We start from the raw sequence: 12,700 nt of genomic DNA, 5'->3' as shown, positions 1-12,700 counted from the left end.
ATTTTAAGTAACTGAGTTTCACCTACAAGAAAAAGTTAGTTTACTGACGATATTTACCTTCGGATATTATACCGTCGCTAATTACTAATGGATTAGCAACCATATGTAACCATAGAAAATTATCGACGGATTCGCAACGAATTACTGACAGAAATTTACCAAAAAATTGATTTCGTCGGTAAATTCAGCTGTAAAAATTGGCAATAAATTTATTAACGGATGACAGTTTCACGATACTATCAATAAATAATGGCACGAATTTGACGCCATAAACTAGCGACAGTTATGAATTATTTAGAGACGGTTTTGCTGTCCCTAATTTACTGACGGATTAACCTGTCTGTAAATTACTTAACTAAAATGCAGTGTTTCAGGCTTGCAATTTACCAACAAATTAACTTGTCGATAAATTACTTAAATAAAATATAATATTTTCATCGTCTCTTACATTTGAGGAGTAAATAATTCCGAAAATGTAAGAGCAGCCCCCTCCCCCTTACCCTGTCCCTCTCTCTACCCTCTTTCCTCACCCCTCCCCTCTCCTTCTGCCCTCCCACGGTGGTACCCTCCCTCTTATCGTTAGTGTACAGGTAAGTCTCTCACCTTTTGTTTTTTGTTTAAAATGTTGCGTTTTTTTTAACCCCTCCGCTGCTATGGTCGTCGTTATTCTTCAAAAAGGTTACTCCCTTTTATATTTATTTTCCATTTTTTATTTAATTTATAATAATGTTAATTAGTATAATATCCGAAATTTTTCTTCAATAATGATAATATTATTAATAATTAATAAAAGAGGTTTTATTTAAATTAATTTCACTTTATTTTTATTTGGTTTAAATTGGAATGTTTTAAATGGAAATTTTAATGCTAGACAAATAAATGAGTTATTTTCTATATCCAATTAGTTTGATTTTAAAAAAATTAATTAAGTAAATTTTTTGAGAAATAAATTATAATTTTTATTATTCAAAATTTTCCCCCAAATGAATATAAATAAATTAAATTCTATATTTGAGAGTTATGGAAGAATTTGTAAAGAATATTTTATAAAGAAATTATTGGGAAAAAAGGCATTTTAATTAGCTAATGGTGTTAAATTTTAATTGGAAAATATTTAGCAAATTGATTAATTAAATTAATTGTGTGTTAGGACTAAATTAGAAATTTATTTTGGAATAAGGATTAAGAGTATAATTTTATTAATATGGGATTTTAATGAAAATTTGTATGTTTGGTATTTTTGTAATTAAATATGTTGGCAAAGGCTTTTTGGTAATTTTACATTTAAAAGCAAGGGTAAATATGTAATTATATATTTTCAATAATTCTAATTTGGCCGAAATTAAATAGTTAGGGGCTTAATTGAAAAGCTAAAAAAAAGTTTAAGGGGTTAATTAGAAATTTTTGCAAGATGAAATTGTTAGTAATTAAAAAGTTAAGGGACCAAAAGTCGATATCGAAGGAAAAAGAAAGAAAAGAAGAAGAAGAAGAAGAAGGAGAAGGAGAAATCGGGGGAGAGAGAAGGAGGAAGAGAAGGGCGTGTCCGGCGTCATGAGGCCAAGACAATAAACTTTCTTCTTGTCGTTCAGGCATTTACGATGTCCAATGGTGGCGTCGGCTTTGGTAGCCGGAGGAGGAAGTTCCGGCGAGGTGTTGGCAGCTGTGTTTTCTAGCTTTTCTGGCAAGCTCCAGCGAGGGATGGATGATCGGAGAGCATATCCAGATTTTTCTCAGCTCAAGCTTTCCAATGGCACCGGTTTCATGGCGATCGGACTCCGTTTGAAAATCGACGGCTGAGATTGTCTGTAAATCTCTTCGGATGATCGGGGGTCGGATCGGAAAATCGAAAGCAGGGATTGTTATCAGCGCGTCGTTTCGAGTTCATTGGTGCGTTCGGATCGTCGATCGGACTCCGACGGCTGGAGGCGAGTCGACCGAGAGATCAAGCATCTCGGTAATTCTCTGGCCCGTTGATTTTAGAATTTATTGATAAAATTTATGTATTTATTGAATTGTGTTGAGCATTAGAGATATTGTTAGTTAAAATAATTATTTGTCAGACTGTCTGACTTTAGTCATGAATTGTGATGTGTGGCGTTGTCGGGAAAAATAGTGAAGTCTTGGGGACCCGACTCTCGTTAAAATAAATTGTTGAATATTTGAAATATTTTTTGGCAGGTCCTAGACCCGTTTTACGGGGGATAAATGTTAGTATTTTAGGGGAGGTTCTGCCGAATTTTCGGTAGAATTTATCCGAGTCGAGATTTTTAAACAGTTAGTCTTAGGAGTATAGACCATAGGTTAATTGTCAAATGTTTCAACATTATTGATTAATTGTTTTCCGTGATTAGACAATCCATTAGTTCGGCTCACTCCATCCGAGGCATCGAAGCAGAGCTAGGAGGTCGTCAGATCTGTGAGTTAAAGTCATGTATTTGTTCATCTGTCATGCTAAGATTTTATGTGATATTTTTTATTAACTAATTTAATATTTTAATTATTTATTTAACTATTATTCATATATGTTTCATTTACTGCATTGTGGTTTTGTGTTGTCGTGTTGACTCAGGATGGGATGGCTGTAAAGCATGCTATTGATGAGTGCACCGGTATGAATATGAGACTGATAGCAAAAGGGTAAAAGGGTAAATTTGAAAAGGTAAATTTAGGACTTGCCCTGTCGAGCATTGCTCTCTAGGCTTAATAGAGTGTGTTTGCTGGAGTAAAGGTCCCTGGTCGAGCATTGCTCTCTGGGCGCCGGCTTATTTGGAAACTTAAGTGACCAGACTGGATTTAAGGTTCCTGGTCGAGCTTCGCTCTCTGGGCGCTAGTCTTATTGGAGTAAGAGAGCCGAAAGGCTAAGAGTGTTAGTGATAATTAAGTGGGTGAACTAGATTTAAGGACCCTAGTCGAGCTTTGCTCTCTGCGCACTAGTTCTGTTAGAATGAGAGAGTGAGATGTTAGTATTGAGATTGGGGTTCTGCTGAGGTATTCCGTCCTATAGTATGTGAAAATTATTTTATTTATTTATTTAAGCATGGCATGACACGTATATTTTTGCATGACTTATTATTTATTTCAAATCAAATAAATGTGTTATGGAAGTGTTGTAAGTGTTTTTGGATATATGATTTTAACTCACTCTCAAGACTGACAATCTCAATTTTACTATTTTTTAGATCTGTGATTGTTAGTCCTCCTGCGACTCTTATCTAGCAACCCGACTCCTTCATCATCGGGTGATGTATTTGATTTGGTATGTTTGACTTGTAAGATTTTAGATTCTCCGCAGTAGAAGTAATAGACTTATCAGTTGTAGTTTTATGTAGTTTCAGGTCTCGCCTAATTTTTTTGGCAGACCGAATTAAATATGTAGACTTTAATGGTTAAGATAAATTGTGACATCAGTGATATTAGATGAGATTTAATTTAGTGAGTGGTCAAATTTACTACGGAATTTGGTGGCCTTACGTCTACCTATTCCCTAGTGCCGGTCACGGGCCCATAGATCGGGTCGTGACAATTAGTTTAGTTACTAAATTAGTTTAGATTAGTGTTAGTGTAGTTTTAGTTTTACTGATCAATTTAATAAATAGTTTAATATATAGTAAATTAAATAATTTAAGTAGTTAGTTCAAATTAGTAAATTAAAATTATGCTATACTAATAAGTAATTTTTAGATTGTAAAATTAATTTAAAAGTTAATTTTAAATTAGTTTTAATTAAATTAATAATTAATTTAAGTAGATAGTAAATTAAATAAATGAAATTGTTAGAAAAGTTAGTAAATTATAATTCTGTTTTATTAAAAATATTAGGTAGGAAATTAATTTTTTTACAAATATATAGTAAATTAAATAAATTAAATAGTTAGGAAAATATTTATTTAAATATTTAGTTAATTTGATATTTATTATTTTAGTTTTTTTTTAATTTAAAAGTTAGTAAATTAAATATTTAGAAAAATAGTTAGAAAAACATTTAACTTATTCGTTACACAATAAATAGTTAGAAAAATTTACACAACAAAATTTTATTTATTTGTTTATCGGAGAATTTATTATGTAATGTTGAGCTTTTGGTGGCCTGAAAAGTATTGGTGGCACAGGTTTTTTATTCTTTTAAAATAATTTAGAAGTGCGTTGTCACGACCCGATCTGTGGGCCCGTGACCGGCACTAGGGAATGGGTAGGCTTAAGGCCACCTAATCCCGTAGTAAGCCTGACTATTCACTGACTCAATCAAATTAAAATTTGAACTCAATCCAAAGCACTTTTTCCACAATTAATCTTAAATCGACGGTACTATAAATTAAATTCGGTCTGCCAGCATAATTAGGCGAGAGTTGAATTTATATAAAATTACGAACTGATAAGTCTAAAAATTTCTACTACGGAAAAACTAAAATTTTTCAAGTTAAACATACCAAAATCAATTACTTCAACCCGATGATGAAAGAGTCGAGTTGCTAGATAAGAACTGCGGGAAGACTAACAATCACCTGAAAAACAGTGAAATTGAGACTGTCAGTCTCGAGAGTGAGTTAAAATCATATATCCCAAAAACGAATGTAAACACTTCAATAAAATTTTTACTTATGTTCTATTAAATCATATCCAAGGTAATTGTTTCAATGCTCTTGGTTTATCCAATTTAAATTATATTTCTTCCTTTACCTCCTAATTCCATATATATATATATATATATATATAATCAACGATCAAAATTTTATCTAGATGCCTGCTAAGCCAGTCTACTTGCCTCCAGCCGTTGAAGCTCGATTGATGATCCGAGCACGTCTATAAACTTGAAATGATGCATAAATGATGTTTCTAGCATTTAATTCTCTAATCTAGCCCTAATCATCCCGACACATTACAGACAGTTTCAACCATCGATTTTCTAATGGAGTTCGATTGCCGCAAAATTAGTGTTATTGGAAAGCTTGTGATGAGGAGAGTTCGTTGGTGAGCTCTATTCAACTTAACCTCACCGGAGATGGCCGGAAAAGCCTAAAAATCGAACTACCTACACGACTTTCCTTCACCGAATCTCACTCCTCTAGCCACCGTTGCCACTTCTAAGCCCTATATGAAAGGCCATACCTAGACGAATGGATCGCCACCAAAAGTAGCTGCTTCTGTCGCTAGAGATGCTCTCAACAGCATCGAAGAAGTTGCTACCATCCTTGAGTTTCTCGCGCCTTCTCCATCTCTGGGCAACTCCATCGCACCTCAGAAGCTTTCCTCCTCTACTTGCCATTAAAGGCAACTCCAAGTTCTCTCTTCTTTTTCTTCTTTTTTTTTTCTTGAAGCCATATACTCCCTTGGTCCCTCAATTATTTAGTCATCAACTATTACCCCCTTGTAAATTCTAAATTAACCCTCCAGCTTTTCTTTGGTCTTTCAAATTGCTCCCTAATCTTTTAAATTGGTTAGATTACAATTATTAGAAATATAAAATTACGTATTTATCCTTGCCTTTAATGGAAAAATTACTAAAATAACCTACCGACACACCTATTTTACAAAAATACTCGTCATGTAAATTTTCATTTAAACCCCATTACTAATTCAATTATTCTTTTAGCCCTTATCTCACAAATAATTATCAAATTCATCATAACACTTAGTTAACTTAATTAATCAATTTAGTAACCATTTCCAATTAAATCCAGCACTATGTTGCTAATTAAAATTTTCCATTCTCCAAATAAATTCTTCAAGAAAATACTTCTATAGCCTCCAATTATAATATTTAACATATATTTGGAAAAATTTGAGGGTGACATTTACAAAATAAAGTAATTCACTCTTAATAAAAAATCACTTAATTAATTATTTACCTTCAAACTAATTAGATATAGTTCAATAGATCCTTTTATTTTTATCTTGCACTTAAAAATCTTTTTGATAATAAGAATCTCAATAATGATCTTTTATAATTCATCCCATTTAAAATAAAAATTCTTTACTCTAATCACATATATTAAATTTTAAAATTTCTAGTTTTATTATCATTATCATCACTATTATTATTATTATTATTATTATTATTATTATTATTATTATTATTATTATTATTATTATGATGGTGGTAGTGATGGTTCTTTAGGTGTTACATTAGTCGCCTATATACAAGTGATAATAATAATAATAATAATAATAATAATAATAATAATAATAATAATAATGAGGATGACTTTGAAACTAGAAGTTAAAAAAAAATTAAATACATGTGATTAGAATAAAGAATTTTATTTTTAAATTGGATGAATTATGATAGATTATTGATGAGATCCTATTCTAAAAAGGATTTTAAATGTTAGATAAAATTTAGGGAATTATTAACCCATATTTAATAAGTTTAATTAAATAAAATTTGCTAAGTAAATTATAGAAAATGTGATTTACTTGTAAGTATCACCCCTTATATTTACTTAGTATGTAAAAGTATAATTAAATTTGACTAATTGGAGGCTATAAAAATAATTATTTTGAAGAAATTATTTGGGAGAAAGATAATTTTAATTAGCAAGATGGTATTGGATTTAATTGAAAGTACTAAAAAAATTGATTAATTAAGTTAACTTTATTTTATGATTAAATTGAAATTTATATTTGAGGAGGAGGCTAAAAGTAAAGTTGAACTAATATGGGGCTTTAGTGAAAAATATACTGGTTTGGTATTTTTGTAAAAAATGGTTTCAGTAGGGGCATTATGGTAATATCAAATATAAAAGCAAGGGTAAATAAGTAACTCTCTATTTATAATAATTTTAATTTGGCCTAAAAGTAACAACCAAGGGCTTAATTAAAAAAGTGATATTAAGCTCGAGGGTTTAAAAAGAACTTTCAGGGATTAATAATCTTTAATTAAAGAATGGAGGGACTAAATGGGGATATGAAAAGAAAAAGAAAGAAAAGAAAGGAAAGGAGAAGAGGAAGGGGAGAGAAGCTTGGGGCTGCCATCAATGGCAGATGAGAGGAGAGCTTGTCTAAGCTGCGGTGGAGTTAACCGGAGGCGGAGTAGGCGCCAGAGAGTGCAGTACCAGCGACAGCAGCTTCGGTGGCGTCTGATGGCAGCAATAGTGAAGAAGGACAACAGCTTTTTCAACGTTGTTCATGGCGTTTCTGGCGACAGTGGCAGCTGAAATAGGTGGCAATCAACTCATCTAAGTTGGGCTTTCTGTTGAGGGCAGCAACAGTGATAATGGTGGCCGGAAAAGAGAGCTTCAATGAAGGAAAAATTAGGAAGGCAGCATGGTTTTTGGACCTTTCTGCCATCTTCAACGATGTTAGATTGATCAGAACACACCATCAGGCTCCCTCATCATGATCTTTCCCATGACACTAATTACGTAGCGATTGGGATCCATTGGAAAATCAACGTTTGAGAACTGTCCGAAATGATTCAGGATGATTGAGTGCTAAATTGAAAATCAGATGCTAGAACCATCATCTACACATTATTTTGAGTCTGTAGACACGCTCGGATTGTCGATCAGACTTTGGCTGCCAAAGGTGAGTCGACTGATTTTAGCACGCGTTGGATAATTCCTTAAACTTAATGATTTTAAAGATTGCTAATTAAAAATATACTAGTATTAACTCGAAAAAAATGAATTAATTTAATTAGCTTTGAAAAATTAAGTGTTATTAAAATTAAGTAAAATTGAGAAATATGCTAAATTTTATAAAGGTTCTATTATTAGTTGTTTTACAATATTAGAATTGTGAAGCTAATTAATTAGAATAAATAGTTTAGTGGACCTTAAAGCGATATCTAGAAATTTCAATAATTTATTTAAATATATGCGATTGAGATTCCAATTAAATGATTAGTTTATAATTAAATTTAATATATTAGTAAATAATTGATATAATGACAGAAAAATATCCTATTTACTTAGAATAAATAAAGACACTAAAATTTTTATATTAAGTAATTGGAGAAAATAATCAGAATTAATATCAACTAAAAGATATATAATATGGTTGGAATAAAATAATTAGTTTTGGTATGATGCTTGATTTTTTTTGAGGTAGATTAGCTATTAAATTTTTAGTACTTAAGATTAATTATAATAGCTAGTAAACAAATATTAATTTGGAAAAAAAAAATCTTTTTAGAGATCTCAGATGGAAATTTTTTATGAAATGTGTTATGTGAATATTTCTTGCAGGTCTTGAATCCATTTTTACAAGGAAAATTAGTCCGAATTATAGGGAAGGTGCTACTGAATTTTCGATAGAATTAGTTACAGTCGCTACTGAATAATTAATAGGATTATGCTAAAATAAGATTAGAATTAGAATTAGATTTTAAATATAGAATAATAGACATTGGTTGAGAATTATTAGAAATAGGATTTAAGATTAATCCTAAAGTATGTTTGTGTGTGAAATTCTAGACTTGTGCTCTTGGATAACAGTCCAAAAGAAATTAGTAGAGAATTTTAATGAAGGTATAGTTGATCGAGTCCTCCATACTGGTTGAGTGAATAAAATTATAATATTGTAGTTTTTATTAATATATATATATTTGTGTAAATATATACACCTATTTTATGTTATAATTTTTTTAAATAAGGAAAAGTCGAATTAGAAAGATGAAAAATATTTTTATAGCACTCGAAGCGGAAAATGATATTTAAATTTTATTATTATTATTATCAAATGATTATGTTGTGCTTGAGATAAGTGTACACACTCATTTATGTAGCCTATGTGATCCACATTAGATGTCGGGTGTTAATTGAAATATATTGTTTTTGGGATAGCGCTTATACATATACTTTGGGGGCATATACTGGAACCTTTTGGGGTGTTGTGTGAGTGTATATAACAGGGATTTGCACTTTGATGCTGCTAGGTTAGACATCCGTTGTGTCCAAAGCTGCTAGGGATCAGTAGGAGACATTTATGAGTGTGCACAATATTATTACATTTCTAATTATGATATTATTGTCGTTATTGTTATTATTACTGTAACGCCCCTACCAGATTTGGGCCTAATTATCCAATTTTGCTAATTCTCAATCTTTATTTTTTCGGACCGTAGAGTCTAGCAATGCAAGTTCTAACTCTACTACTTCTATTCTGATCCAACTCTCAACATCCTGCATAACACTGATGGAGAAAAATAAGGATGAGTAAAACTCAGTGAAAGGATAAACAAAAACAAAAGGAAACATACTATGATTTGAATATATTCATATAATACTATGCTATTCTTAAATACTTTTATGTGGAGAAAAAATATTGTTATCATTCTGAATATAAATTTTGGATAAAATAGTTTCTAGCTGGACAAATGAAATTTATAAAATTACGTAAGTAATATTCACTTCCATATGTATCTGAAACCGCAAATCCTTTTTCTAGTCTGAAATCAAATAACTGCATAATCTTGATTTCATTTGAAAAAATCTTGCCACTAATTTAATTTCTGATATCATATTAAGAAAAAAAAGAGTGGCAAATAAAATAATATGCACTACTGATCCCTATCAACTTTGGAGGCAAAGTGCAAATCCTAGTCATACGCGCGTAGACAATAAGCCCCCAAACAGCACCACTTAGTATACACCCCAAAGGCGATGTGTATACTAAGTGTTATCCTAAAGATAGTATAATTTATTTACACCCGATGTTCAAGGTGTAATCTCATAGGTCACATAAATGAGTGTATGCCCATTTATCCAGCTATATAAATTCATATTCATGTATAAAATAAAAATTAAAATACCACTTGTTGTTTCCAATTTCTATAGAAAATAATAGAGTTTAGAAATACATTTAAACTAAGTAACTTTATGTAAAAACTGTCACGACCCGATCTATGGGTCCGTGACCGGCACTAGGGAATGGGTAGGCTTAAGGCCACCAAGATCCATAGTAAGCCTTACTAATCGATATTTCAAATATGCATATAAAAATATAATATTATACTCGTTTGACGTGTCATACACAAGTCTCTAACTGGACAATCCTTCACTTAATATTATATCCGTCCGTCTGACTATACCTTCACTTAATTTTTTGCTGATTTTCCTCTAGACTGTTATCCGAATGCACAATCCTAAAAATCCACACATAAGCATACTTTAGAATTAATCTTTAATCCTATTTCTAGTAATCTTTAACCAACCTCTATTATTTTATATCTAAATTCTAATTCTAATCCTAATCTCTAATGTTTAATTCTAATATTATTTTTATATAATGCTATTAATTCTATCAAAAATTCAGCAGCACCTTTATAATACCCAGATTTAAAAATAAATAAATAAAATAAATAATAAATAAATAAATAATAATAATAATAATAAAATATTTTTCCTTTTTCCTTTTCCCTTTTCCCTTCTCCCTTCTCCCGCCTCTCTCCCCTCACGCAGCGACCGATGGTGCCTCTCCCCTTCTCACGCTACCGACTTCCCCTTCTCCCTCCCTTCCGTGCAATGCTGACAAAGGACAAAGAGGCCTCTTGCAGGCGTCCTTTTGGCAATCCGACACCAGATTTAGACTTCTCACCCTCGAAAAACCCCGTAGCAAGTCTTCCCCGCTGATTTCCTCCACCGGCAGCTTCAGAGGAGCTTCACTAGAGCAGCCCCTTTCCGGCGCTGATCCGGTGCCTTCTGGCGAGTTTCCAGTCGAAACTCTCGTGTTTTCGGACTCCCTGCAACTCGAGCTTCGTATAGGTGCTTCCGAATTTGATTTCCGACACTGTTGGCAGGACCGGCTTCCGGACCCCGGTGTTTTCTAGACGCATGAAATATTACAATTTCGACTCGGTATAATTTTACTTAGACTTTAAAAATTATTTTGTAATTTAAAAAAAATATTGTGGCTATTAATTATTAGTGATGGATAATTTAAAAATTAATTGGATTTAATTAATTGTGATTGTGATGTGTTGCAAAGTCGGAAAGAATAATGCAGTTTTGGTGGCCCGACTCTCGTTAATTAATCATAGAATATTTTGAAGTGTTTTTGGTATGTTTTGGACCCGTTTTACGGGGGGTAAACATCCGTAATTTAGAAGAGGTTCTGCCGAATTTTCGACAGAATCCTCGAGTCTAAAATAATTTGAGGCAGTCTAATATAGAGTTCTAGGCCTAGAAAAAATTTAAGAATGTCTATTAATTGAGTGTTTTCATGAATAGATAATCCGTCCATTCTGCCTGCTCCACCCGAGGCATAGGAGCGGACTGAGTAGCGCGACAAAATTGTGAATTAAAGTCATATAATCGCTGTATCTTGGTATGTCTAGATTTAATGCGATAAGTAATGATTAGTATTTATGTATGATTATCATTATCGTTATTATAAATAAATTTTATTTAATTGATAATCATTACGAATAATATTAATCTTATTATTAGTTGATTTATCTCGTTATTTATGATATTTTAAATAATATTATTTTAATACTATTATTATCTCGACAGAACTATATTTTGCATTCTCACTTTACTGAGGTTTCAAAATCTTTATTTTCAGCATGATATTAAACAGTTATGTTAGCTTATGATTATTATATTTATGTTATGTGACAATAGGATGAGGTTATAGTAGAACATACTACCGATGGGTTACATCAAGACCGTGTGCGTAATGGTAATAATCAGAGACGGGTAACAAGGTTATTTTTGGATTTTGCCCTGGTCGAGTATAACTCTCTAGGCTGTGTAAGCTTGACTGCAGGAGAAAGGTCCTTGGTCGAGCAATGCTATCTGGGTGCCGGCTTAGTTGGGTAATCAAGTGTCCAGGCTGGATGTAAGGACCCTGGTTGAGCTTCGCTCTCTGGGCGCCAGACCTATTCGAATAAGAGAGCCGAAAGGCTACTAGCATTTTGGTTTAGGGTTCTGCTAAGCCACTCGTCCCATAAGTCTTTAAATGTAATTTATTTCTAAATTATGGTATGACTCGTATTTGATATACAATGGCATGATATACTGAGTTAATAAATATTATTTTATTGAGGAGACTGCAATAGTTATAGGATTATTTGATTTTAACTCACTCTCGAGACTGACAGTCTCAACTTTATTTTTCAGATGACAGTTAGAGTTCTTCGCCGTCCTGCAATTTGACAGCCCGACTTCTGTCTTCATCGGGTTTATTGTAAATAATCCATATTTTCATATTTTTAGTTATTTTACATTCTAGACCTTCCGTAATAGTTCTTCGCCGTCTTGCAATATGGCATGCCAGTCATGATTAACATTATATTCTTATAAGCATTTTATTGAATTATAGATTAGTAAGGCTTACTATGAACTTAGTGGCCTTAAGTCTATCCATTCTTTAGTGCCGGTCACGGGCCTACAAATTGGGTCGTGACAACCTCCCCTATAAAGCGGACTAATTTTTCCCATAAAAATGGGTACACAACCTGTAAGAAAAGTTTATCATACATCTAAAGTTTTCATCTGAATTCTTCAAAGATTAATTTATTTTTCATATTAATATTTATTTCCTCACTATTATAGTTAACCCTGAGTATTTAAAATTAAATAGCTAATCTACCTCATAAATATGCATCTTACTCAAACTAATTATTTCATGCCAACAACATTATTGATCATACATCTAATATTAACTCTATTTGTTCTCTCCAATAATTTATATATAAACTTTTAATTTATTTTTTTCAACAAAATATAATATTTTTCTATCATTATATCAATTATTT

General features: G+C 31.9%; 1 long non-coding RNA gene across 1 annotated transcript; it reads left to right on the top strand.

Moving 5' to 3' along the window:
- The first annotated feature begins 6,770 nt into the window (after positions 1-6,770).
- Positions 6,771-12,306, top strand: LOC125370817. The gene is made up of 2 exons (XR_007216898.1): positions 6,771-7,524; positions 12,063-12,306. It is a non-coding gene; the product is annotated as an uncharacterized LOC125370817 (long non-coding RNA).
- The last annotated feature ends 394 nt before the right edge of the window (positions 12,307-12,700 follow it).

The sequence above is a fragment of the Ricinus communis genome, chromosome 8 (genome assembly GCF_019578655.1).
Source record: "Ricinus communis isolate WT05 ecotype wild-type chromosome 8, ASM1957865v1, whole genome shotgun sequence".
Taxonomy (NCBI): Eukaryota; Viridiplantae; Streptophyta; class Magnoliopsida; order Malpighiales; family Euphorbiaceae; genus Ricinus; species Ricinus communis.
The sequence above is the reverse complement of the archived record's forward strand: the minus strand, read 5'-3'. Positions and strand labels throughout refer to the sequence as shown.